The sequence below is a fragment of the Chionomys nivalis genome, chromosome X, assembly GCF_950005125.1.
Source record: "Chionomys nivalis chromosome X, mChiNiv1.1, whole genome shotgun sequence".
Taxonomy (NCBI): Eukaryota; Metazoa; Chordata; class Mammalia; order Rodentia; family Cricetidae; genus Chionomys; species Chionomys nivalis.
Genome location: NC_080112.1, coordinates 64,547,773 through 64,574,970, shown reverse-complemented (window position 1 = coordinate 64,574,970; position 27,198 = coordinate 64,547,773). Strand labels below are relative to the sequence as shown.

Genomic DNA, 27,198 nt, shown 5'->3' with positions numbered 1-27,198 from the left:
TTGGCAGTTAATGTCTTACAGAGAACTTGGAGTACATTTTTCACACCCTCTCAGCTTTTAGAATTTCTTGTGAGAAACCTGCTGTTATTCAAATGTGTTTAACTAAATGTGGCTTGCTGGTTCGCTTTTGCAGCTTTCAATATTTTTTATGTTGTGTATGCTTAATGTTTAACTATAATTTATTCTAAGGAGGTTCTTTTCTGATCTTGTCTGTTTAATGTTCAAAAAGCCCCCTGTGTCTGGATGGCCATCTCTCTCATTAGATTCAAGAATTTTCTGCTGTGAATTTATTGAATATATTATCCATGTCTTTATCTTGAAATTCTTCTTTTCTTTTTCATGCTTTAGAAATTTGTTCTTTTGACGGTATCTCATACATCTTCTGTTCTGCTTGTAGGTGCTTATTATTTTACCATTGCTGTTGTCTAGATGTTCTCATTCATCTTCTTTGGCATCAAGATTTGATATCCTTGGACTTTATACATTCTATTGTTGAGGATTTCTACCGAGAATTTTATTTTCTTACTGAGAATTTCATTTATAAAATTTCAATTTGTTTTTTTCAAGTATTTTCTTTCAAGTATTTGAAAGGATTCCTCTTTCAAATATCCAGTGTTGACTTCCTTATTTCATTTAGTTGGGTTTTTTCTTTAAATTAACTTAGGAGGTTACTTGTGTCATCTTTGATTTTGTTAAACATTCTTATTACATTTTGAATATTTTTTAATAAGACTTCATCTAATTAACTCCCATTGGAATTTATTACTGTGGAATTAGCAATTTTCAGGGGATTTGTGCTATGTGTGTGTGTGTGTGTGCTTCTACATGGGTAATTGGACATCTGGGATTATCTCTCTAGCCAGAACTTTAAAATACATGACTATATTAATAGTCATTAAGGGTAATTATTTGTAATGTTAAAATTGGACTAGCCTACATTATGATTACGGTATTAGACATCCCCACTGAACTGGGGGGTGAAGCTCAGTAGCTAAATCCTCTACTCACCTATTCATAGTACTAGTTACAATCTCTAGTACCACTCTGAGAATGTAATGCTAACTGCAGAAACAACAATAATTGATAGATATGTACAATATGCTACTACAATAAAAATCAATATAGCCATCCTTTCTACTTCAATTGTTAGAGCTTATTTAACTCAAATTGTTGTTAGAGATTCTTGTTAGAGCAATGATAAAAAGTGAAGCAAAATTAAATAAAAAGAGGAAGTTGGAATATTGTGAGGGTAAACACAGTGTTTAGGAATAGCTGATGGCATGTTTCTTGGTGGTGACAGGGTCCTTTAAACTCAGAAATGTGGCAATAAACCTGCTTCCCACCAGTATTTCCACTATGAAGCTAAACTCTCAGAAAGCTAAGGAATGGGGTGGATCCAGTCATCAAAGCCTTAGCTTTAATCCTAGCCACATCACTTAGCAAATTAAAGACTCACATGGTCAAAAGAGAGAGAGAGAGAGAGAGAGAGAGAGAGAAATACAGTAAAGATAGATTCAGACAAGGAAAAATACCGTCTAACAGGTTAGAATGTGTTTAAAAAATATATGTAGGCTTGGGAGAGCAAAGAAAAAGGATAAAGTTCTTAAGAAAGAGGGAGGGAGAATGTGGGTGTGGTAGCACACACCTTTAATCCCAGTACTTGGGAGGGAGAGGCAGGAGAATCTCTGTGAGTTCAAGGACACTCTTGTCTACAGAGTCAGTTCCAGAATAGCCAAAAATACACAGAGAAACCCTGTCTCAAAAGTCAAAAATTAAAAGTAAAAATAAAAGAAATAGAGTTTAAAATAAAGCCATGTAAAGATAGAAAACACACAGAGAATCTAAATACTGTATGCTATTGTGCTGTCTTTGAATTTTATGACTGCTGAGGAAGGAGCAACAGCTGCTAAAAGACATTTGATTATAAATGCTGCTAGATTAATCCAACATATATATTTTGAAAATGCCTTGACTCCAAAATTGAAATCAAAAGATATATTACTTTGCAGAAGAGGTTTTGCTTTTGTTTCCACAGGAAATTAAGGGCTATGGATTCATTCTGGGTTGAGAAAAATCAGGTTTGATCAAGGAAGACTCCCTGAAAAATCTCCAGTGAGAACAAATGGCCAAGATGATCCAACATTTTGAAGGACCTCTGTTGGAATTTCCTCTGACACATCCAGAACAGCCTCAAAACTGCCGGGTGACGCAGGGCAGAGAATTTGGACTGCTCTTCAGTATCCAGAGGGAGGGGGAATGGTGTGGGGGGAGGAGAAGAGGAGTGGGGATAGGGGGAGGAGAGTGGGGGGAGGGGGCAATATTTGGGAGGAGGGGAGGGAAATGGGAAACGGGGAGCAGGTGGAAATTTTAATTAAAAAAGAATAAAAAAAATAAAAAAAAAACTGCCGGGTGAGATGAATATTCCAGTCAGGACTTGACCATAATTCAAAATTTTCTTTAGGACCCCATAAGATTATCAGCACCCCAATCAGCAGGAAATAGCCTAGAAAACAACATCTACATTCCCCAAAATGGATTATAGATGTTTGCCTTTGTTTAGAGTGCTGGTTACAAGTTGTTATGGATAATGGTCAGAAAGAAAACTAAACAAAGGATATTAGATTCAGAGTTCTTTATTTGAAAACAAAGGGGAGGGGGAATGTTGTGGGTCAATGGTCTTGTATCCTGTAAAGATTTGTCACTTGCACAGGTTTAATAAAACACTGATTGGCCAGTAGCCAGGCAGGAAATATAGGTGGAGCAACCAGGCAGGAAGTATAGGCAGGGGCAACGAGAATAGAAGAATTCTAGAAAAAGGATAAACTATGTCTGCAGTCATCACCCAGATACAGAAGAAGCAAGATGAGAATGCCTCACTGATAAAAGGTACCAAGCCATGTGGCTAACACAGAAAAGAATTATGGATTAATTTAAGATGTAAGAGTTAATAAGAAGCCTGAGCTAATAGGTCAACCAGTTTAAAACTAATGTAAGCCTCTGTGTATTTCTTTGGGATGAATGGCTGTGGAACCGGGTGGGACAGAAACCTCCACTAACATGGGAGCTAGTCTAGGGAGGAGGCAAGGGGAAGCAGGAGGAGTGAGAGGGAGAACTGTGGTTGGATCTAAAATGAAATTTAAAAAATAAAATAAATAAATGGAATTATCTACATGCTATTTCTCAATTTTCTATTATCCAGGTCATCAGAAAAGTACTAAAAAATAAAGGGGGCTTATGGTAAGAATGTTAAATAGCTTTTAATCTTTCTATAATGCATACATATATTTAAACAATGTGATGTTTAGACATGGAGCATACCTTTAGACTCAGCACTTTGGAAGCTAAAGGAGAAGGATCACAAATCTGAAGACAGTCTAGGCTACAAAGTGAGAGAATTTTCTCAGAGAAAACCACATTATACAATATTAATACAAAATTATTTTCAATTAGAAATATTTTATTAAAAAGGGAATTATGTGTTTATCTTTAAAAAATCCTAAGAAGTGGGTACAGAAGATTTTACATACTCAATATATAAGTATATTTATGTAGAATAAGGAAAGAATATTCATGAGTTCTATTACAAGATGAAAGCAAACAAAATATCATAAATGAAAGGAAAGTGAGACAAATGGCCTTATGATTTCAAGACTGAAAGGCCTGCGTATCTTATTAATTGCTTTTTACCCACCTAACAAAATTGAAATCCTTAGCCTTTCTCTCAGCAAATTTGAAACACCAAAGGAATGTTTATTTGCTGTAGGTTTTGAAAAAAATATTTATAGCCCTAAGTATGTAACATCTATATGGCTTCATGAAGAAATCTGGTTAAATATTTTGTCTCTTCTGAGACAGTAAGATGATTCAGTGGGTAAAGGCACTGGTCCTACAAGTTGGTTTATATAAGCTCCATCACTGGCACCCACAAAAGGGTTGAAAGAGAGAACCAACTCCACAAAGTCATTCTCTGACTTCCATCTGTATGCTGTATACATGTGCCCGAACGCACATCCTGAACTACCCAACCAATGTTATGACAATAATAGCAATAAATATAATTTATAAAAAAGATTTCTGTCACTTTTATTATCAGAAAGAATAACCTAAAAAAGAAATAATGGTGGCAATAGGAAGGAAAAGTGAAAACATGGATAAAAGAGAATATTTCAATTTTTCAATAAAATAAAAATATGCTATTGTAGATTCAAATGAAGAATATACTTATAGATAATTAAACTATTGGTGAAAACACTTTTAATGAATTAAAGGTGTTTAAGTAATTCAATAAATTTACTGATATTCTCTTAACTTTTACTAGAAAAATGTTTGACAAGTGGCTTTATTCTTAATACTGAAAAGTTATTAAAGAGAGGTAGTTACTAAAGATGCCTGTGCTATAATTGCTCATATTTTTCAAAGTGTGCTTTATCAAGAAAGAATGTTAAATATCTAATCACCATATAGTTTATCATCATCACAAACTACACAAATTATATCTATGTTTTGTACTGGATTAAAAAAATTCTTAGTCTCCCATGTGACATTGTGAGATTTCAGACTATGAAATCAGGTGGGATGTCTTTAAGTGATTGGGGTGTGCCCTTAAAGTAAATTCTAAGATGTCACTTTCCCAGTTACATTCTGTTTTGTGGTTTCTGACAAGAGTGGTTGTTTCACCATGTTCATCTCACCATTGTTACCTATTACCCTAAGCAGCCCCATAAAGCTATACATCTGCCAGTCTTGAACTGGAGCATCCTGAACCATGAGATAAATAAAATCTTTATAAGTCAATTATTCCAATCATTTTCTTACAGTTAGCAAAAGGTGACTAATATAGGCACAGAACAGTCAAGCAACTCAAGTTAACAAATTATTCAAAGACAAAAGTCAGGCTATGATGAATCAAAAGTATGATATTCAGCATACTATTTTCTCACAAGATTGGAGGTCATATGGACTTAGTGGATTGCAGGTAAATGCCTCATTTTGAACAGAAAGACGAATCCCTTTCTCAAGATTCAGGCTATGGAGACTTTGAAAACATGTAGGATCTGAGACAAGATTGAAAGATGGTAAACAAGAGAGTAATAATAGTGGGAAAAATGACAAATACATATAATTTAGACAATATACTTCTAAATAACCACTAGGTAAAAAAAAATCAAAATGGATGTAAACACTATCTTGACACAAATGAAAATGGAAAAACAAAGCATAGGAGATGCAACAAAGAAGTTATAACAGGAAGGTTATAAAAACAAACAGCTATTGCAAAAGAAGGTGCTAGAACCACAGAATGAAAAATAAACAAAAAACAAGTGAAAAAATAAGAAAAAAACACCAGGACAAGAACCTGGAAATGGTTAAAGCACATACAATCAGGTGTGAATATTATGGTTTAATCACCAGAAATAGAAAAGAAAAAAACTCCACCTAATATTACGCCTCAAGGAGCTAGAAAAAGAATATAGAATATAAAAAGATAATACAAATAATTAATAAAGATCAGAGTAGAAATAAATGGAGAAGACACAAGAAAAACAACAAAAAAGATCAAGAAAACTAATTCTTTTGGATGATTTTGAAAGAATAAAAAAGTAGATAAATCTTCAACTAGACTAACAATAATAAAGAGAAAGTTTCTTCTGAGTGGTGGCTCATACCAATAATCCCAATACTTGAGATGCTGAGGCAAGATGATTATAAGTTCAAGCCTAGCCTGAGCTCTCTCACTGCATTTTTTTAAAAAAGAGGCAAAACAAAAGAATAAAAACTCAAACAAAATCAGAAATGAAAGAAGAGGCATTAAAATTAATACAAGTTAGCAGGGCGGTTGTGGTGCATGCCTTTAATCCCAGTACTTGAGAGGCAAAGGCAGGTGGATCTCTGTGAGTTCGAGGCCAGCTTGGTCTACAAGATCTAGTTTCAGGACAGAGTCCAAAGCAACAGTGAAACCCTATCTTGAAAAACCAAAAAAAAAAAAAAAAATTAATTACAAGTTGAGCATCCCCTTTTGGAAATTGTTGGGATAAGAAGTATTTTGATATTATTGTCTTCAGATTTTGGAAAATTTCTAGATGCATGATGAAATATTTTTATAGGTAAGATTCAAACATGAGTTTCATTTGTTTTACACATACTTTGTACAGATAGTCTAAATGTAATTCTATATAGTATTTTTAGTTTATTCACATTTTAATTGTAACTGATCACATGAGGTCAAAAAGTTTTATATTTGGAAGTTTCAATTTTCAGGTTTGCAGATTAAGGATGCTCAACCTGTAATAAGGAAAAAAAGTATTATAAGACACAACTAAAATATGCCAATAGATTGGAAGCACAAGAAGAATCAAATACTTACCCAGGGACATCTGTGGGAACAGGCTTGAGCCAGCTACCTCTGCTGGAGCAGGTTTGAAGCAGCAACCTCCATAGTAGCAGCCTTGTGCCAGTGACCACAGCCTGAGCAAGCCCAAGGCAACAACCTCCACAGAAGCAGGTACAAGGGAGCCACCTCTGAGGGAGCAGGCCTGAGCCAGAGATCTCTGTGGGAGTGGCTGTGAATCAGCGACCTCTGAGGTAGCAGGTCTGAACCAGTGACCTCCACTGAGTTCTCATTGGAAACATTATACCTGACTTCTCAATGGAAACAATGAAAGCCAGAAGGTCCCGGTCAAGTATTATGCAGACATTAAGAGATCACAGATGCCAGCCTAGACTACTATACTCAGCAAAACTTTCAATCACCATGCACGGACAAAACAAGATATTCTATGACAGAACCAGATTTAACCAATACCTAGCCACAAACCCAGCCCTATATAAAGTACTAGAAGAAAAACTCCAACCCAAGGAAATTGGCTACATCCACAAAAACATAGACTATAGATGATCTCACAGAAGCAAATCCCAGAGAAGGGAAACACACACAATAACATCACCAACAATGAAAACTAAAATAACAGGAGCTAGCAATCACTGGTCATTAATATCCCTTAATATAAATGGACTCAACTCACCCATAAAAAGACACAGGCTAACAGATTGGATATGAAAACAGAATTCATTCTTTTGCTGTATGCAAAAAACGTATCTTAACCTCAAAGATAGACATTGCTCCCAGAGAAGGGCTAGGAAAAAAATTTCCAATCAAATGGACCTAAGAAACAAGCTGGTGTAGCTATCCTAATATCTAGCAAAATCGGCTTCAAACTAAAATCAATCAAAAGAGACAAAGAAGGAAATTTCATATTAGTCACAGGAAAAATCCATCAAGAGGAAATTTCAATACTGAACGTCTGTGCCCTCAAGAACTTCTAAAAAGAAATACTTCTAAAGCTTAAATCACACATTAAACCATCCACACTAATAGAAGGAGACTTCAACACTCCACTCTCACCACTGTACATGTCTGTCAGACAGAAAATTAACAGAGAAAGGAGCAGAAGAGTGCATCAGATCCCGACATTGGAGTCACACATGGTTTTTCGAGACAGGGTTTCTCTGTTGTAGCTTTGGAGCCTGTCCTGGAACTCGCTCTGTATACTCCTGGCCTCTGACCTCAAATTTAGAGATTAACCTGCTTCTGCCTCCCGAGTGCTGGGATTAAAAGTGTGAGCCACCAACACCTGGCTAGCAATTAGCTTTTAACCACTGAGTCATCTCTGCTGAAACTATAAATCTGAATTCAATATTATTTTCAAGTTTCAGATACTTGAAATTATTTTATCTATGTTTTTTCATTAAGAATTTATGCCTAAATATTTAAAAGACATTTCTGAAATGAAAAATAAATATTACATTTACACACGAGAGTATTTTAGTTCAAGAAAGTTATTATATTTGGAAATAGTATGTTATTGGTTCATTTTATATTTTCCTGATGTGAATTAAAATCAAGTTATTAACCATTGTGTTTGAGTAATTTAAGTTTCATGAAATACAAAATAAAGGCTTCTAAAGATTTAATAATTATTTTCCATTTTATCAATCTCAACAATAGAATTTCATAGTGAGAACCTATTAAAAATATCAAGATGCATAACAAGATCAGAAATAGTTCTCCCAAAGCAACCCTGTAGTAATGAAATATTGTCTACCACTCACAATGCTAATTCCTTTTCCATCATGGTTTATTAGAAGAGGAGCAGGCCAAGGAAGCAAGATGCAGGCTTCTCCCCATAGGCAGCTCAAGAAAGCAAGATGTGGAATCTTCCTCCAGTTCAGTAATCCTCTGAAGGTAGGTCATAGACTCTCCCATGCAGAACCCCTAGCTGCTAAAAGCAAAGCTTTTCTTATACATATTTTAATTTTTTTCAGAAATAATCTTCTATAAAGATACCCTAAAGAGGGTGCACCAGTTTTTTCAAGTGAAATTTGTGTCAAACATACGAAAATCTGCAGTTAAGAAAAACAAAAGCCCCATTTCCATAAGTATTAAGGAACATGTTGCTATATAGTACTTGTGCCAAATCATTACCGCCTACAAGCAACAATGCCATTTTCATGTCTGAATGTGTCTTCCTAGCTGAAATAATTACAGCCTAGCTTCCAGGAGTCACAGATTTGGAGGTGATTTCCCATGGCTTCCTTATTTACTGCAAATAAATTTCCCTCTATGTGACAATTATTCTTGGTATTTTGAGCTGATTTGATTTCCATCAAGAAGTTGACTCAGGGAGTCTGATGACACTTTGAATCACAAGTAAATATTCTCATATCTAAGCTTAAAATAACTTGTTTATGTGTCTCTTAATAAGTATCTAAAATTCTTCATCTTAAAATCTTATTTAAAATCTAATCTGATCTCATTGGAGTACTCAAGAGGCAGAAACAAGATGATCCGCAGTTCCAGGCCTGATGACGACACAGCAAGACTTGGTTGCAAAACAATAATAAATAAATAATAACAACAATTATAAATACCGCTACAAAACTTTCTAATTTTAATTTACATCAGTAGGATTTATAACTAAAGAAAAGTGCTAAATTTGTAATAAGTTTTAAGTATAAATAAACTAAATGATTAATAATGTAAGGCTGCATTATTTATTCTTAATTGCTTTACAAATAGTTTGTAAGTAGTATTTTCATGACAAATTAGTAAAACCTATCTAATGCTATAAAACCAAAACACTTTGGATTCTGTAGTACAGAACTTGAGACATAATAAAGTTTTAAAACATGTGGTCCTATTTTTGCTCCCATAAAAATGCATTGGGCACACTTTTTCCTAGTCCACATGCTAAGTATTACTGGAACCTTAAGTTTTATATATGAAACAAAAAAGGTGACTATAAAATGTAAAGAAAGACAGAAATGGTATCTCAAGAGCTAAAAAACAGCATGGTACTGATATTTCTAGGTTTTTATTTTGCTTCATATTTCGTAGACCTGGAGATAAAAAAAAAAGTGAACATTCCAGAAACACTAATGGTTGAATTCCCAACATCACATAAACCAGACATGGACGAGTCATGTCTGTAATTCCAGAACTCATTAGGAGAACCCACAGATATAAAAAGTTCAAATTCAGATAAGAATGTTAACTAGTGCAGCCACCTTGGAAATCAGTTTGGAGGCACCTGATAAAAAGAGCATACAACCTGGCTCTACCATTGCTGGGTACCCTACAACAGGTATACCTGCATGCCCATATTTACTGTTGAGCTGTTCACAAAAAGCAGGGAATGGAGGGAGCCTAGATGCCCAGTAATGATGAACTGATTATGAAGAGTTTATATGTTTATATATGTGTGTGTATGAATATCACTCAGCTGTACAAAAAGCAAAATTCTGTAATCCACAGGGAAATAAATAAGATTAGAAAAAAATATTCTAAGTGCAGTAGCACAGGCCTCAAAGGACAAACATCACATGTCCTCTCTCATATGAAGAGCCTAGCCTCAATTTCTTAGTATGGTATGCCTAACACAGAGCACCTGTACAAGCAAAGAAACCAAGAAGGGAATTGGGGAAGGGCTGTCTTCAGGCATGGGAAATATTAGAACATAGGTATAAAGAAAGGAAATACTGTGAGCGCACAGAGGGAGGTGGGGGAAACTGGGGATATGGTAGTACAATATAACTAGGGAATTAACTAGGATAAAGGGAATATAAAGAAACCATTTGGAAAACAAGATATGATGACCCTGAGCTATTAATAGCAGCTTGACTAGGGTTGATAAACAATTGCCCTCTGAATGAATTTAAGATCAACTCCAGAGTGGGAGAATCAATGCCTGGTACATTAAACCTGGCTAACAAGCCAGGTCTGGTAAGGTTGTAGAGCCATAGGAGGAGTACATTTCTTATGGTGAACTGTATTAACATAGCAGCAAACTTCCATCTAAATGCCTATGCTTATTCCTGTAGACAAAAGCAAATCCCAGCCTTAATCAGAGGAGCCTCTCCTTATAATGAACAATGGTCAATCTGGAGACACACAGGTGCTGAGATGCCCAATAAGCAATGAATTTGGCCCAGTCCTAAATAAGTCATTTTATACCACTCCCTCTAAGGAGCAGAGAACACTGCAGGTGAGGGGGTTAGCAGCATGCAAAAGTCAGAGAACAGGGTGAAGGGCTATGGAAAGCAATTCCCTATACTCTATATAACCAATGCAGTCATTAACTCAGTTCTGCTGTTGTTACCTACACCGGGCAAGATCATCTCTACCAACAATCAAAGACAGGGAGAGGATCATGAGACCCTACCTACCCTTTGCCTCTGAAAGGACTGGCTCTTGATAGATTTTGGGGGGAAGGGAATCACTATCTTTAGCTGTGAACCCTCTTCGAGGATGACAGTGACAGACACATGCTAATGCATCTGCCTTTTTTGTTGATATCAGTGATCTAACCCTGAACTTTACGCTTGTGCAACAAGCACTTTAGCAACTACCATCTCTTCAGTCCTTGATGGGAATATTAGCACTTAATAGCTTGGCAGATGGGTTCAATATTGAAATTTAGAAGACAGGTGGGGGGAGTCAATAAAGTGGAAAATAGAACAAGAGAAATGACTTAGTCAGAGAAATACCAAGATAATAAAACAGCAGAGTACTGCAATGTATGAATACAAGAAAACATCTAATATTCATGCTATTAGAATCACAAAAGGTGACAATAATAAATAAAATCAAGAGGCTGCAAGTACTCTGACTTGGGCCAGAGACACAAAATAGTAGATTAATGAAACTGACAAAGATTCAAGTAAGTCCCTTACAAGATACATATTTGTGAAAATTATGACAAAGATTCTGAAAGCAAATATAGGGGAGCCTAAAAGAATCATTTTCAAGCAGAAGGAAAAAACTTATTAAGGAAGAAAATCTGGACTCTGAAGAACAGAACAGGAAGCAAAAAAAATTGTAGAAATAGGTTTCCTTTCTTCTCTTGAGTTTGGTAAACTCAAGTTTCACAGTTTAAACAGAAATAACATTGTTTTTACAGCTTCCGAACAGATGAACTATTTCAGAAAACTATAAATATGGAAGAATTAAAAAACAAAAGTTGATAAAGGTTACTTCAGTAGAATTGGCAAAACAGTAACAACACATTGTCACTTTGTGTTTACATACAGTAGTGTATTTGAACAACCATTAAAATTGTAAGACAAACACTCAAAGATACTATAGATGGATCCTAGCAGAATCTAAAAACTGGTGCAAGCATTCCTTGGAAAGGTAAGGAAGTATAAATTGATAAAAATGGAGAATACACTAAGAGGAAGAAATTAATGAACATAATTATACTATTTAAGCTCTAGTAAATGTAAATAATATTAACATATCAACTAAAAGAGATTTTTAAAAGATTATAAAATATTTTAGAAATTAGCCGCTTATATGGTTTCCACAAGATAATCACTTCAAACATAAGATCCAAGATAAAATAAAGAGGTGAAAGAGTAAACATAAAGCTATTCAAAGGAGGGGCTGGAGAGATGGCTCAGAGGTTAAGAGCATTGCCTGCTCTTCCAAAGGTCCTGAGTTCAATTCCTAGCAACCACATGGTGGCTCACAACCATCTGTAATGGGGTCTGGTGCCCTCTTTGGCCTGCAGGCAACACACAGACAGAATATTGTATACATAATAAATAAATAAATATTTTTTAAAAAGCTATTCAAAGGAAAGCAACTTTCAATATTGATAAAAATGAAGTATCAGGAAAAATACCAAGATGAACAGAAATTACATAATTGCAAAAATGGTCAATTTACCATGAAAACACAACAACTATGAATGTAAATATACCAAAGACCAGAGATGGAAAAATATATGAAATAAACAATGGTATAACTAAAAGGAAAAATAACAGCTATTGGTAAAATCTTCAACAAAGCTCTCTCAATAAGTAATAGAATAATTGCAAAATAAAGACATAGGAGAACTCAAGAACATCATTAACCAACAGGAACTAATTGCTTTTATTTTCAGACTATCACAAATGTACACAGAAGAATACATATCCTTTTGAAGTGCCAACAAAATATGTACCAAGACAGACTAGAAACAAACCTAAAATAATTGAAAGAAGGAAAATTATACTAGAGTGTTTTGCAAATACAACAAAATACACATAGAAATCAGTAACAAGACAAAACAGGACAATCTACAAGGATTTGAACATTTAAAAAAATCTTGATAACTCATAGAACAAAAAGATATAAATATACATACAGAGAAGGAGAGAGAGAGAGAGAGAGAGAGAAATGGTAAACCTTGTGGAGATTTTTGTATCTTGGTTGGGCTCAGACTGAAATAAGACACACTGTTTCAGTTGCACATGTGCGTGTGTACTCAGTCAAGATTGTGAAATATATTTCTTACTATGAGTCATGGTTTAAAGTTTGAAATCACACCTTATATATAATGAGCAAAAGATGAAAGGGAGGACATTCAACAAATGATGAGACTAAGAATGTCACAGCATAATAACTCTACCACTTGTCCTAAAGTGAAACAATCTCATAAAGAGAATAATATTAATATAAAAGGTCTTATTATACATATAATCAGAACGAAAAGCACATGGGTCATATATTCACTGTTCTGAGTACTTATTATCAGACACAATAGCAGAATTACTTAACTTCTAGTTTGTTTAATTTTCTCTAAGAATGATCAAACTGTAGAAAGTAAAACAAACCTGACTAACAGAGAACTAAAATACATTATGATAAATGAGGAAATTACAAAGAAGATTAAAATGAGTTAAAATTCTTACTGTACTTTTAGCTATGACTAATAAGTGCTGTGTTTTGGTTCTGTAATCTTACTTCCTGCATAAGATGAACACCCCCACTTTGTTAGAAACAGATAGTTATGAAATGATAGTTCTAACCTCATTGTTTCTGCTTCTGTAATCATGTCTGTTCATGGACCTTAGTCATAGGCAGAAATGGAAACCCCTCTTAGCATGTTCCTTAGTCATACAGGCTAAATACAACAACAACATAAAAGGTCAAAATGATACTGTACAGCCTATAAATACTTTAAGAAACAGTGGGTTGGAGCCCATTCTGTCTAGAGAACACTAGCTTCACTGGGTCTAGGGGGACAGTCCAGACCATCATGGTGGTAAACAGCAGCAGGCAGGGAAGGCACTGGAAGAGCTGAGAGTTCACATATGATCCTTAAGTGGAAGGCAGGGGGTCAGGGGAACTGAGCCTGGTGTGGACTTTTGAAACCTCAAAGCCTATCCCCAGTGACATATATCCTTCAACAATGCCACACCTACTCCAACAAGGACATGCTTCCTAATCCTTTCCAAAGTTCCATGAACTAGAGACCAAGAGACCAAACATTCACATATATGAGCCTATGCAGGTCACTCTTATTCAAACTGCATAGTAGCTATAAGAAATGTCTATAATTTTGAAATGTGGATGATATATAAACAGTGAATATAAAGTTACAGTTTTCTAAAGAGGAGGAAAAAGGGGGAAAACTATACAAAATTCAAAATGATGAATATAATATAAAAGGTCAGTAATGTAATTAAGTTAATGCTTTATCAATAACACAGAAAGGAAACTGGGTTTTACCAACAACCACTGTCAATCCAACAAAATGAGTAAGGTCAAAGTACACAATTTTGATTGGATTATTAGATTGAAAGAGAAAATGCAAGGCAGAGATATGGCACATCTTGTTCAGTTAGATATTTGACACATTTCTCACAATACACTAGTTTATTTAGAATGGGTAAAATACAAGTAAGTGACTAAAACAACAAACTTAAAGCAACTTGGTGCAATCTATCCAGAGAAACATCAGTGAGGGATCCATTCTTTCCCTGCCTTCTTCAATAATTTTAACAACTAATGTATAGACAAACAATATATGCTTATCAAATAAGAGTTGGATGTCTAGAAATGCAAATGGTTTTCAAATTCTGGTCTTAAGAATACTCTACACTCTTGAAAATTTTAGAAGACCCTGAGTAACATTAATTTATGTAGTTTTTGTCACTATTAGCCTTATAGAAGCTGATAATAATTCTGCATTTGTTATTGTATTTTCCTACATTGCTAACTACCATTTTTAGGATTTATTGGGTTAAAAAAGTTTCTGACAGTATATTTCATCACATTCTTTCACCTCCCCAATTCTTCCCAAGTACTCCACATCTCACTACCTAGCCAACTTATTGTTCTTTCTTTCTATATCTCTAAAAAAGTATTTAAAAAGTCAAAACAAAAACTAAAATGAGAATACAAAAATAAAGCAGAAAAAACAAACGTGGAGTCTGTTTTATGTTGGACAAGAACCCCTGAGCAAGAATCTGCCTTGGATTATGGTTGATAAATACAATGTCACAACAGTTTCTTGGTTAGGGGGATTTTGTGCCCACTTCCCCTTCTTAGCACTGGGATTTTGTCTTCTTTGAACCTGTGCAGGTCTTATGCATGGTGTTACAGTCTTTGTGAGTTAATATGTGTATCAATCCTGCTGTGTCTGGAAGATGCTGTTTCCTTGGAATCATCCACCACTTCTGGCTCTTAAAATCTTTCTGCCTCCTCTTCCTCCTAGATCACTGAAGCTTGAGGGGAGGAGTATGATAAAGACCTTCCACAAAGGAATGTGCCTTATCCTTTCTTAGGATTAGAGGGGTTGGGGTGGGAGGGTGTGTGGATGAACTGGGAGGAGAAGAGGGAGTGGGAATTTGGATTGGTATTTTTTTAAAAAAAAAAAAATCTAATAAATTAAAAAAAAAAAAGACATCCATTTAGGACTAAGTTCTCTAGTCTTTCACTCTCAGCCAATTGTCCAGTTGTGGAGCTCTGTATTAATCACCATCTACTGAAAAAGAGCTTCTCTATAATGAGGTTTTATGTTGCACTTACTTACAGGTATAGCAATATGTCATTAGGAGCCATTTTATTGCTATGTTCCTTTAACAGAATAAAATAGTAGGACCAGAGCCAAGACCCTGCCTGCACCTGGAAAAGGTTAGTGTTTGGGCTCCTGGCTAGAGGGTTCAGCTCTCTAGGCCCTAGCTCCTGGTGGTACATCCCAAGCCTCACTCCTACCCACCGAAGTCCCAGAGACCTGGTAGTAACCTCCCCACAACCCCAACCACCCCCCACCGGAGCCAAGACTCCACATTCACGGGGAGGAGTAACTACTGGAGGCCCTGCCTGTACCTGGAGGAACAATCACGAAAGCCACAAGCCCCAACTGCACCTGGAGGAAGAGCAGCAACCTAAGCCACAGGCCCTACCTGCACCAACTGGAGGAAGAAGGACCCCCGAAGCCCAGGCTCCACCTGCACCCATTGGAGGAAGAGATGGGAAGATGGCAGTGTAAGAGTACATTCAACAACATCAAGAGCAATACAACAACACCAGAAACTAGTGCTTCCACAACAGCAAGACCTAAGCATCCTAACACAGGCGAAGCAGAAGAAAACAACCTTAAAAATAACTTTATGAAGATGATAGAGGTCCTTAAAGAAGAAATCAAAAGTTCTCTTAAAGAAGTGAAGAAAAAGGCAAAAAAAAAAAATTGGAAGAAATTAACAGTAGTAGGTTTTCCCCAAGGCCTGTGACCTATCTAGTCTCAGCTTCTTGGCTATTTTACCAGCATCAGGTATGTCTTCTATCTCATGGAGTGGGCCTTAAATCCAATTTTTAAAAAGGCCATAACATTTGTGTCACTATTGCACCAGTATATCTTGCAGGCAGGTCACTGGTATAGGTCACAGGGTTTGTAGCTGGGAAATATTGATGATTGATGTACTGCTCTAGTAGCATGCCTAATACCTTCCAGTACCATGAACTCTAGTCGGCAGGAGTGAAACTTCTAGTTAGGCACCAGATGGACCTCTCTATGTTCAAAGACATAAGTGTTAGTTAGCATCAGCAATAGGGTTTTACCATCAAGTGATAGCCTATTATGTTTTGGAGGTTCTCTGGGAACCCTTCAGCCAAAGACTAAGTATGATGTTGATGTGGGAGTCCCCTCTGTGTGCTGTGATCACCATTAATGAATAAAGAAACTGAATTGGTCTATTGATAGGGCAGAACTTAGGTAGGTGGGGAGGACTGGACTGAATGCTGGGAGGAAGAAGGACAGAGTTAGAGAGATGCTATGGAGCCGCCAGAGATAGACGTGCTGAAACTTTGCTGGTAGGCTACAACCTCGTAGTTATGCATGGAGATGGGTTAAATTAAGATGTTAGAGTTAGCCAATAAGAAGCTAGAGCTAAGGGGCCAAGCAGTGTTTTAAATAATATAGTTTCTGTGTGGTTATTTTGGTTCTGGGCAGCCAGGACAAACAAGCTCATTCCTAGCGCATTGGGTGTTTTACTTGGTAGAATAAAATGAATATCTGGAGCACAGTCTACCCCCATTATATGGTAACTATATTTAAACTACATTCATATATGTATCTATTTAGGAAGCTTCTAAAGTAGGTTTCCATATGTTTTTCAAAAGGACTTTAGTATTAGGTGTCCCTCCCAATATTCCCCCTTTACCTTATTCTCCCATGCCCCTCCTCACTTAATCCTACCATTCTAGTTTTCCATTTATCTCTTAATAATGCTGTATTTCTATTTTCACTTGAAAGCCCCCTTATTTTTCCCCTGGTACTTACAGGCTACCTAACACATGCGATAGTTCTAAATTAAATCTAAACTTAAATGCTAATATGCACATACAAGAAAAACATGCAAATATTTAACTTTCTGACCGGTGTTACCTCACTCGATATATTCTTTTCTAGGCCCACCCATTTACCTTCAAATTTCATAATTTTATTTTTCTTAGCATCTGAATAATATTACATTGTATAAATGTACCAAATTTTCACTATCCATTCATCAGTTGATGGACATCCAGGTTATTTTTAATTTCTCACTATTATAATAGAACTGCAATGAACATGACTGAGCAACTATTTCTGTAGTAGGATGGAGAGTTCTTTGGGGATATGTCCAAGAATGTGATAGTTAGATCTTGTGGTAGATCTATTTGCTTTTTTTACTTTCATTGATTCTTTGTGAATTTCATATTATGTATTCTGTTCCCACTTATACCCCTGTCCCTCACATCTGCCCTCTGACCTTGTAACCTCTCCCTCAAACAAAATCAAATTTAGAAGAAAAACCAAACAAAATAAAGAAACAAAATTAGTCTGTTTGGTAGATCAATTGCTTACATTTTGAGGAAACTCCACAATGATTTGCATAGTAGCTATACAAATTTGCACTCACACTAGCTATGGATGAGTGTTTCCCTTTCTCCTCATCTTCACCAGCATGTGCTGTCATTTGTTTTATTGATCTTGTCCATTTTGAATGTTGTAAGATAAAAATATCAAAGTAGCTTTAATTTTAATTTCCCTGATGGCTAATAATGTTGAATGTTTCTTTAAGTGTTTTTTTTTTAGTTATTTGTGTTTCATCTTCTAAGAACTCTCTGTTTAATTCTGTACCCCATTTTTAATTGAGTCATTTGTTTTCTTAATGTTCAGTTAAGCTCTTTATATATTCTAATGTTCTAATATTATACAGTTCTAATGTTCAGTTTTATATGCTCTAGACTCAAGCTCTCTATCAGATGTACAATTGATAAAGATATTTTCCATTCCGTGGGCTGATGCTTTGCCTGAATGATGGTGTCCTTTGCTGCACAGAGGATTTTCAGCTTCATGAAGTTTTACTTTTAATTGTTAGTCATAACTATGCTATGGGTGTCCTGCTCAGAAAGTCCTTTCCTGTGCCAATGAGTTTAAAACTATTCCTCACTTTCTCTCCTATAAGATTTAGGGTATCTGACCTTATGTTGAGGGCATTGCCCATTTGGAATTGAGTTTTGTACACGGTAATAAAAATAGATCTATTTGTATTCTATGTACAATCATCCAGTTTAACCAGCCCCATTTGTTGAAGATACTAACTTTTCTACAGTGTGTATATTTGGTACATTGTTAAAAGCGAGGTGTCCATAGATGTGTGGAATTAATCTATTCCATTGATAGACATATCTGTCTATAAATAATTCCTTTTTTATTTTTATAGATCTGTAATACAATTTGAAATCAAGGATGTTGATACCCCTGCCCAATCCTTTTATTATTCTGGATTGCTTTGGCTAGCCTAGGATTTCTACACTTCCATATCAAGTTTAATATTATATTTTTAATTTCTGTGAATTGTGTTAGAATTTTGTGAATTATGTTTGGAGATTTTACTGAATCTGTAGACTTCTTTTGGTAGGATGGTCATTTTCACCCTCTGAATCATACTGGTTCATAAACATAGGAGAGTTTTTTATCTTATGGTGCCTTTTTCAATTTCTTTCTTTGATATCTTAAAATTTTTATTTTCCAAGTCTTGCTTGGTTAGAGTTATTCCAAGAAGTTTTATTTTATTTTTAAGGTTATTGTTAAAGGTACGTTTCTCTAATTTTTTCCTTTGGTATGTTGTCATTTGCATACAGGAAAGCTATATATTTGTATTAATTTTGTATCATCTTACTTTTCTGAAAGTATGATCAACTACTTTTCTAAAAGTATGATCAATCAAAGTACAAGTTTCCTGGTAAAAATTTTTGGGTCATTTATGTAGACAATCATATCATCTGAGCCGGGCGGTGGTGGCGCACGCCTTTAATCCCAGCACTTGGGAGGCAAGAGGCAGGCGGATCTCTGTGAGTTCAAGACCAGCCTGGTCTACAAGAGCTAGTTCCAGGACAGGCTCCAAAACCACAGAGAAACCCTGTCTCGAAAAACCAAAAAAAGGAAAAAAAAAATCATATCATCTGTAAATAAAGCTACTTCGACTTTTTTCCTTCTTATTGTAGTCTCTTGATTTCCTTCAGTTGTCTTACTATTGTAGCTAAGAATTCAAGTACTATACTAAACAGGTATGGAGAGAGTGAACAACTTTGCCTTGTTTCTGATTTTAGTGAAATTACTTTGAGTTTCTCTCCATTTTAACTGATGTTGGCTATATATTTGCTGTAAATTGCCTTTATTATTTTTGTGTATGCCCCTTGTATCCCTAATGTCTTCAGGATTTTTACCATGAAGGAGTGTTAAGATTTTTGTGAAAGGTCTTTTCTGCATCTAATTAGATGACTATGTGGGTTTTTTTCCTTTCAGTCTGTTTAAATGGTGGATACATTTATTAATTTACATATGATGAACCATCCTTGCATCTCTAAGATGAAGACTACTTGATAATGGTGGATGATCTTTTTTTGTTTGTTTGTTTTTGTTTTTTTTTTTTGTTTGTTTTTGTTTTTCAAGACAGGGTTTCTCTGTAGCTTTGGAGCCTGTCCTGGAACTAGCTCCTGTAGACCAGGCTGGCCTCGAACTCCCAGAGATCCACCTGCCTCTGCCTCCCGAGTGCTGGGATTAAAGGCGTGCGCCACCACCGCCCGGCTGGATGATCTTTTTTAAACAATTTTTTTATTTTACATACAAATCCCAGTTTCCTCTCCCTCCCCTACTCCCACTTCCCCCACTCTACCCTTCATCCACTCTTAAGACAGAGAGGGTAAGACCTCGCGTGGGGAGTCAACAAAGTCTGTCACACTGAGGCAAGCCCACCACCATCTAAGCTGAGCAAGTCATTCCTCCACAGAAACTGGGCTCCAAAAAGCCAGTTCATACAGTAGGGATTCTTCCATTCAGTATTTTCTTGAGAATTTTTGCATCTATGTTCATAAGGAATATTGATACACAATTTCTCTTTGTTGTTGTTGAGTCCTATTGTGAGTTGCTAAATTAGAGTTGGTATAGGAGATCCTTCTGTTTATGTGTTGCTTTCATGGTTGAATAAAGAAACTTCCTTGGCTTAGTTGATAGGACAGAACTTAGGTAGGCAGAGTAGACAGAACTGAATGCTGGGAAGAAGGGCAGAGTGGCAGATGCTATGGATCTCCTGCCTGAGACAGACGCTGGTTAGAATCGTGCTGGTAAGCCACAGTCATGTGGCGATACACAGATTAATGGAGATGGGTTAAATTAATATGTAAGAGTTAGCCAGTAAGAGACTAGAGATAATGGGCCAGGCAGTAATTTAATTAATATAATTTCTGTGTGGTTATTGCAGGTGAAAGCTAGCCGGACGGTCAGAACAAAAGGGACCCCTCTCTATGCAACATAGAGTAATAGTGGCTTCAGGAAAATAATTTTTAAGTATTCTCCTGGTTTCTAATACAGAATAATGTGAGGAGTGTTGGCATTAGTTCTGTGATGGTCTATCTTAATTTTGTACTGAGTCAATCATGCCCTGGGCTATTTTGTTGTTAGAAAATGTTAATTTTTTGCTTCTATTTCTATTGGAGTTATGGGTCTGTTTAGATTGTTTATTTCACAATGATTTAACTTTGGTATTATGGTAAGTCATATATATCAAGAAATCTATCAGATGCTTTTTTTTTTAAAAAAAAAAATGTTTTCCAGTTTGGTGGAATACAGGTTTTAAAATATGTCCTTATGACTCTATGAATTTCCTTAATGTCTGTTATAAGAACTGAACTCCCTTTTCATACATAGTATTACTAATGTAGAATCTCTCTTTTGGTTAATTTGCTAAATGTGTGTTGATCTTGTTGATAGTTCTCAAAGAATTAACTCTTTGTTTCATTGATTCTTTATAATATTTTTTGATTGTTGTTTCTATTTTATTGATTTCGGCTGTAAGTTTAATAATTTATTCCCATCTACTCCATTTCGGTATTATTTCTTCTAGTTTTTCTAAAACTTTCAAATGTATCTTTAAGTAATTAATATGAGATCTCTCCAGTTTTTATGTATGTGCCATAAGTTTGACTCAAAAAAAAACAAAAAACAAAAAACAAAAAACTGCCGTCATTGAGTCCCATAGGTTTGGACATGTTGAGTTTCATTTTCATTCAAGTCTAAAAGTTTTTAACTTCTTCAATTATATCGTGACACATTTTTTACTCAGTTGTGAGTTGTTTAGTTTCCATGATTTGTAGGCTTCCTGTTGTTGATATCCAGCTTTAATACACTGTAGGAAGTATGGTGTTATTTCAATTTTATTTATCTGACAAGACTTAATTTGTGGCCCAATATCTGGTCAATTTTGTTGCAATAGCTGCTAAGAAGAAGCTATATTCTTTTGTGTTCATATGAAATGTTCTCTAAATATCTGCTAGGTCCATTTGATTTATGATGAAATTTAAATTAAGCATTTCTCTGTTTAGCTTTTGTATGGATTATCTGTCTAAGGAGAGAGTAGGTTATTGAAGTCACCCACTATCACCTTGTTGGGGTCAACATGTACCTTTAGATATAGCAATGTTTGCTGTTTTAATGATGCTGGGTTTCTTTCTATTCAGTGCATAAATATTTAGAAGTGTATTATTCTCTTTGTGGATTTTTCCTTTGATTAATTTGTAGTGTCCATCCCTATCTCTTTTGATCAGTTTTGGTTTAAAGTCTATTTTGTCAGATATCAAAATAACTTTGCCTGCTTGCTTCTTGGTTCCATTTGCCTAGAATGCCTTTTTCTACCCTTTCACCCTAAGGTGATAACAGTTCATTATGGTGAGGTATGTTTCTTGGATTCAGCAGGAAGATGGATATTGTTTTCTAATCCAGTCTATTAATCCATATCTTTTTAAATTGAGAAATTGAGGCAATTTATTGAGAGCTATTATTCAACTTTTTTTTTTTTTTTTACTAATTCCTATTATTTTACTTTGGCATTGTTCCCCTTTTATGATAAACTTTTTTTTTTTTGCATTTTTTAAGGCTGACTTTCTCTTCAGCCTGGTTTTCATTCCATTGTCTTCTAAAGATCTGGATTGGTGGAAGAAAATGCTTAAATTTGTTCTCATCATAAATTTTTTTCTTTTCAGTTAATTATCATTCATAGTTTTTCTGGGTATAAGATTCTGGACTGGCACCTGTGGTCTTTCAGGGCTTGTATGCCATCTGTTCAGGCCCTTCTATCTTTCTGAATCTTCATTTAAAAAGCCAGGTGTTGTTCTATATTTATATTTTGATTTAGTCTTATATTTATATTTTGACTCAGTTTATATTTGACTTAGTCTTTTCCCTTATATCTTTTAATATCCTTTTTTGTTCATTACATTTAAAGTTTGATTATTATGTGAAGTATAGAGTTTCTTTTCTGGTTCTGTTCATCTGGTGTTCTGTTTGCCTCTTGTAACTTGATAGACATCTCTTTCTTTAAATAGGAGAAATATTGTCAATCAGTGAAAAAAGACACCATAAATTTGATGGCAGGAGCGGGGCATTGCATTGGATGGTTTGGAGGGAGTAAAAGGGAAATGTTATAATTTTATTATAATCCCCAAAAAATAAAATTAAAAAAATAATAATTAAATATTTTTCTGTGCCTTTGATCTTGATATCCTATTCTTCTAGACCTGTTTTTTATAGGGGTTTTGGGTTTATTCCTATTGTCTCAGATTTCCTGGATATTTTGTGCCTAAATTTATTTTTAGTTTTAAAATTTACTTTTACTGAACCATCCATTTCATCTACCTCATGCTAAGGACCCAACATGTACTCTTCTATGTCTTTTAATCTGTTAGTGAGGCTTACTTATGAGTTTTTTGTTTGATTTCCTGAGTTTCTAATTTCGAGTTGATTTCAGTTTGGCTTTTATTAGGAATTCTATTTCTTTGTTTAATTCTACTTTCATATCTTAAATTGTTTTCCTTATGTCATTAAACTGTCTGTTCCTGGTTTTGAGACATTTCTTCATATCTTCATTAGGTCTAGGCATCTAGAATTACAACATTTGTGGTGTTTCTTGGTATAGCTATCTGCTCTTGCTTTTTATTTAGTTAAGTGGTCAGTTCCCTAAAGAAGCTTCTATTTTTTTTTTTCCTACAGGGCAGGGCTACTAGCAACAAACTCCTTTAATTTCTGCTTGTTTGGGAAATTTTTTCCTTCACTTTTAAAAAATAATTTTGGGGGCAGAGGAGTCTAGTTTGATGTGGGTTAGATCTCTCAATTTTTAAATTGTATTGTATCTTCTTCCTGCTTTCATGTTTTCTGGGAAGTCAAATATGAGTAAGTCTATTTTTTCCTCTGATTTATTTCAATATTTTTTCCTTTCCTTTGGTCTTCTGTGGTTTTTTTATGATACACTTAGCTTTAATTTCATTTGGTTTGACTTGGTTTCATCTGTTGTTCTACCATCTGTTTGGGCATTTAGTTGAGCTCCCCACATCTGTGATTTGGTATCTGATAATAACTTGAAGAAATTCACAGTCATTTTTGCTTCAAATATCTTCATTTTTCACCTTTTAACACTCACATATGGCATACATTACCCGGTTTTAGCTGCCTCACAGTTCCTGGATTTTCTTTCTATGCTACAAAGTTTCCAAGTTTGGGGATTTGGGGTTGTTAAGTTTGTTTTGTTGTCCTTTTGCTTTCTACTTCCGGAAGTTTCTAACATATACTCAACCTTAAGCTCTTTTCTCTCCCATTTTTTGGGACCTTCATTATAGACACCTGATTCAGGTTTTCTTCACAACTATTGAGTCCTACAAAGGTTCTGCTTGAAGGTCTCTTACCTGCTAAGATGTGAGTCTCTATATTTGCCCCATTAGTTCAACCCATGGCTCAGTGGTTTTCAACAGCATGTCAGTTCTCTGCTATATCTAAGAAAGATTGTTGTTTTTCAGTTTTCTTAATTGTTTAGAATGGGGTTATATAATTCCTAAGCTATTTGCATGCTAAGACAGAAACGAGAAGTCCCAACTTTGAACGTCATTTTTGTACATGCATAATTCCACAATACCATGTTTTAAGCATTTATATTAACCCACTGAGTTGTGTGGACCTTCCCATTTCATTGCACAATTTAAAAATAAAGCCTTCATTTCAATATTACTGAATGATATCATCAAGAAGCTATGCAGTTTATTGTAAAGGAAACATTTCACAAAGTTCTAATTTTAATCAGAAAACTTAAATTTTATCATTGGTCACATATATTATCAACTGTTTGCCATGAACTAAGAGATTCATCTCATTGAGTTTTTAGAAAGAAGTCTGTAACCTGTTTATGTTTTGAATAATCACAGTTGCTCTGTTCATTGCTCCTTTTTATATAAACGATAATTCATGAAATAGTGATTAGTTTGGGTCATAATGAAAACATATATACAGCAACCATCATTCTTCTTTATTCTGTAAAAGTATCAAATTACATGTCAAGATCTAATCAAGTTACGATTTTCATAAAGAATTTTAAAGTCAAACTGACTTTTTAATGTGATACCCAGTTAATTGTTGTGCTGGAAAACCTATAAAATACAGCATAAACAATTCTGTACAGTATATAATTAAAATAAAAACAAACAGCACCATTACTGGATCACTCATTATCACTTGTTACTTTAGAGTGTACTCTTTCTACTTATGTAAAACAATCAGTAGGAAACACTGTGCTCATTCAAGCAGCTGTTTCACACATTTCGTGTTTGCTGTGTCTCTGAACTGCATTGATCCATATAACTTTGGCTTGCATAAGTATGCTATGTGACATTTAAATAATAATGAAATTGACTAAAGATACATTTCTCAGAATGTACATCTTCCACACTTGCATCTCCACTCCAAATTTTAAGTGACAAACACCAGATGTTGATTATATAATCTTGGAGATTTCACTTACTCTGACCCTCAGGTTTCTCACCTATAAAATGGGATTATTTGTAAAGTGTTATAAAGGGGGGAGATACTCTAAAGAACATCACCTGATAGATATTCAGATGGTAGTTCTCAATATCTAAAAATGAAAAATCAAAAGAAAACAAAGTTGGTGACCTAGAATCAAGTCAGTCTATTGAAGGTGAAAGAAAAAGCCACATAGGACTGCAAGGTGGGCAAACACAGCCAAAAGGATTGTTGACAATGTGCTATTAGGTTATACAAAATGGATTGTTAACAATGTGCTATTAGGTTCTACAAAATGGAAACTGTACTTACAGTTCAAATGGCAAGTGTGTTGGTAATTACATCTTCCATTATTCAGACACTGCAACTGGAACTGACAAAAATTACACTACCTTGTAACAACGTATTTGTTAAAAGGTCAGTTTCAGAGAAAGACTAGAAAGCCTTTGTCATCTGGGCCACATACAACAAATCTAATGCTAGCACTCAGATTCAAGTTTAATGTCACCTTGAGCTAGGTCATAATATATTTAAGGTTAGTCTGGGAAGGAAGGGAGGGAGGGATGGAGGGGGACTGGTATGTCTTAGTTACTTTTCTCATTTCGGTGACACAATACCTTCTAAGAGAGCACTTAGTTTTGCTTACAATTTGAGTGGATGCAGTCCATAATGGCAGTGAAGATGCGGCAGCAGGACCGTGAGATGTTTGGTCACATTGCATCTGAAGTCAAGAAACAGAAAGCAGATTTTTAAAAAATGTCATCAGGCCATAAAACCCAAATTCCATCCTCAAGAACCCATTTCTAAGCATTTTTCTGTCTCCTAAAGGTTCTTCAACCCTCTAAAAACACTATGAACACCTGGAAACCAAATTGTTAAATGGGAGTGTCTGGGGGACAGATCACATTCAAGGTGCAACCTCAATCTCCAGATAGTTTGTTGGAAGAAGTGTACTGTACTTTAAGAATCTATTTTTGGTAGTAAGCCTAGCCTTTAATGGCTGAGCCATCACTCTAGCCCTCATATACCTATTGTACAGCATCAATGAACAATGTTTCCAAAGTTAATTCATACCTGGAATGATTTTATCTGAAGTTCCACTTTAAGGTTAAATCTGATTTACGTGATCTAACTTGTACTGGTTAAATTTTCTGTTGCCTTGATATAAAACAAGGTCATCCGAGAAAAGGGAAATTCAACTGAGAAAATGCATCCACTATATTGGTCCATACACAAGACTACAGGGGGATATTCATGATTAATGACTGATATGGGAGGTCCCAGCCCATTGTATGTGATGCTACCTCTGGCTTGTATAAGAAATCAGGCCGAACAATTGATGAGGAACAAGCCAGTAAGAAGTTTTCCTTTATGGCCTCTGCTTCAGTTCCCATCTCTAGGTTCCTGCTCTGATGTCCCTAAATGAGGGAATGTAAGTTGTAAGGCAAAATAAGCCTCCCCAATTTACATTTAGTCATGGTCTTTATCATAGCAATAGAAAGCAAATTAAGACAGAACTGCATTGTTAGTGTCCTAAACCAACGTTATTCCATTTTTCCTCTACCATTTTGACAGGCTATGATAATGGCTAAAGTTAACAAGATGAAAGATGTTACTGGCCTGAATGGAAGAAATGAGGATATTTTAAAGAAAATCTGTGGCCCTCCCTTGGACCAACAAATTATTGAAATAACAGACCCAAGAAATTACAGTTTCCTTAGGATCCTCACACTAAAAAGAGAAAAGGGCTAAAGCCCTAGGGCCCAACAGAGGAGGAACTTATCTCCAGGAAAGACTGACAACTGGTCAATGACATTGCAGGAGAGACTGACCTAGTGGAGATTAGAGCTAAAATGGTGGTGGGCAGGACATACACACTTTGGGAGGAGTCGTTAGTTATGCATTTATCTTGTCTTCTATTTAAGCTTTACCCTCATGTTGGGACCCTGAAGATTTGTGGGAACCACTGAATCTCTGTCCCTCTTCCAAATATGGTCCCCACTGAATAAATATACCTCTATTTTTCTCTGCCTTTTATTATTAA

General features: G+C 35.4%; 1 protein-coding gene across 5 annotated transcripts in view; it reads right to left on the bottom strand.

The window, feature by feature from the left end:
- Zc3h12b (zinc finger CCCH-type containing 12B) overlaps positions 1-27,198 on the bottom strand; it is a 200,762-nt gene that overhangs the window by 132,724 nt on the left and 40,840 nt on the right. For 3 of the 5 annotated variants that reach the window (XM_057759264.1, XM_057759268.1, XM_057759269.1), the window contains one exon: positions 25,801-25,875. The gene's annotated coding sequence lies outside the window, so the exon portion shown is untranslated. Of the gene's footprint in view, positions 1-24,046; positions 24,134-25,466; positions 25,528-25,800; positions 25,876-27,198 lie in introns of all 5 variants that reach the window. The other 2 variants (XM_057759265.1, XM_057759267.1) reach the window with 2 other exon arrangements.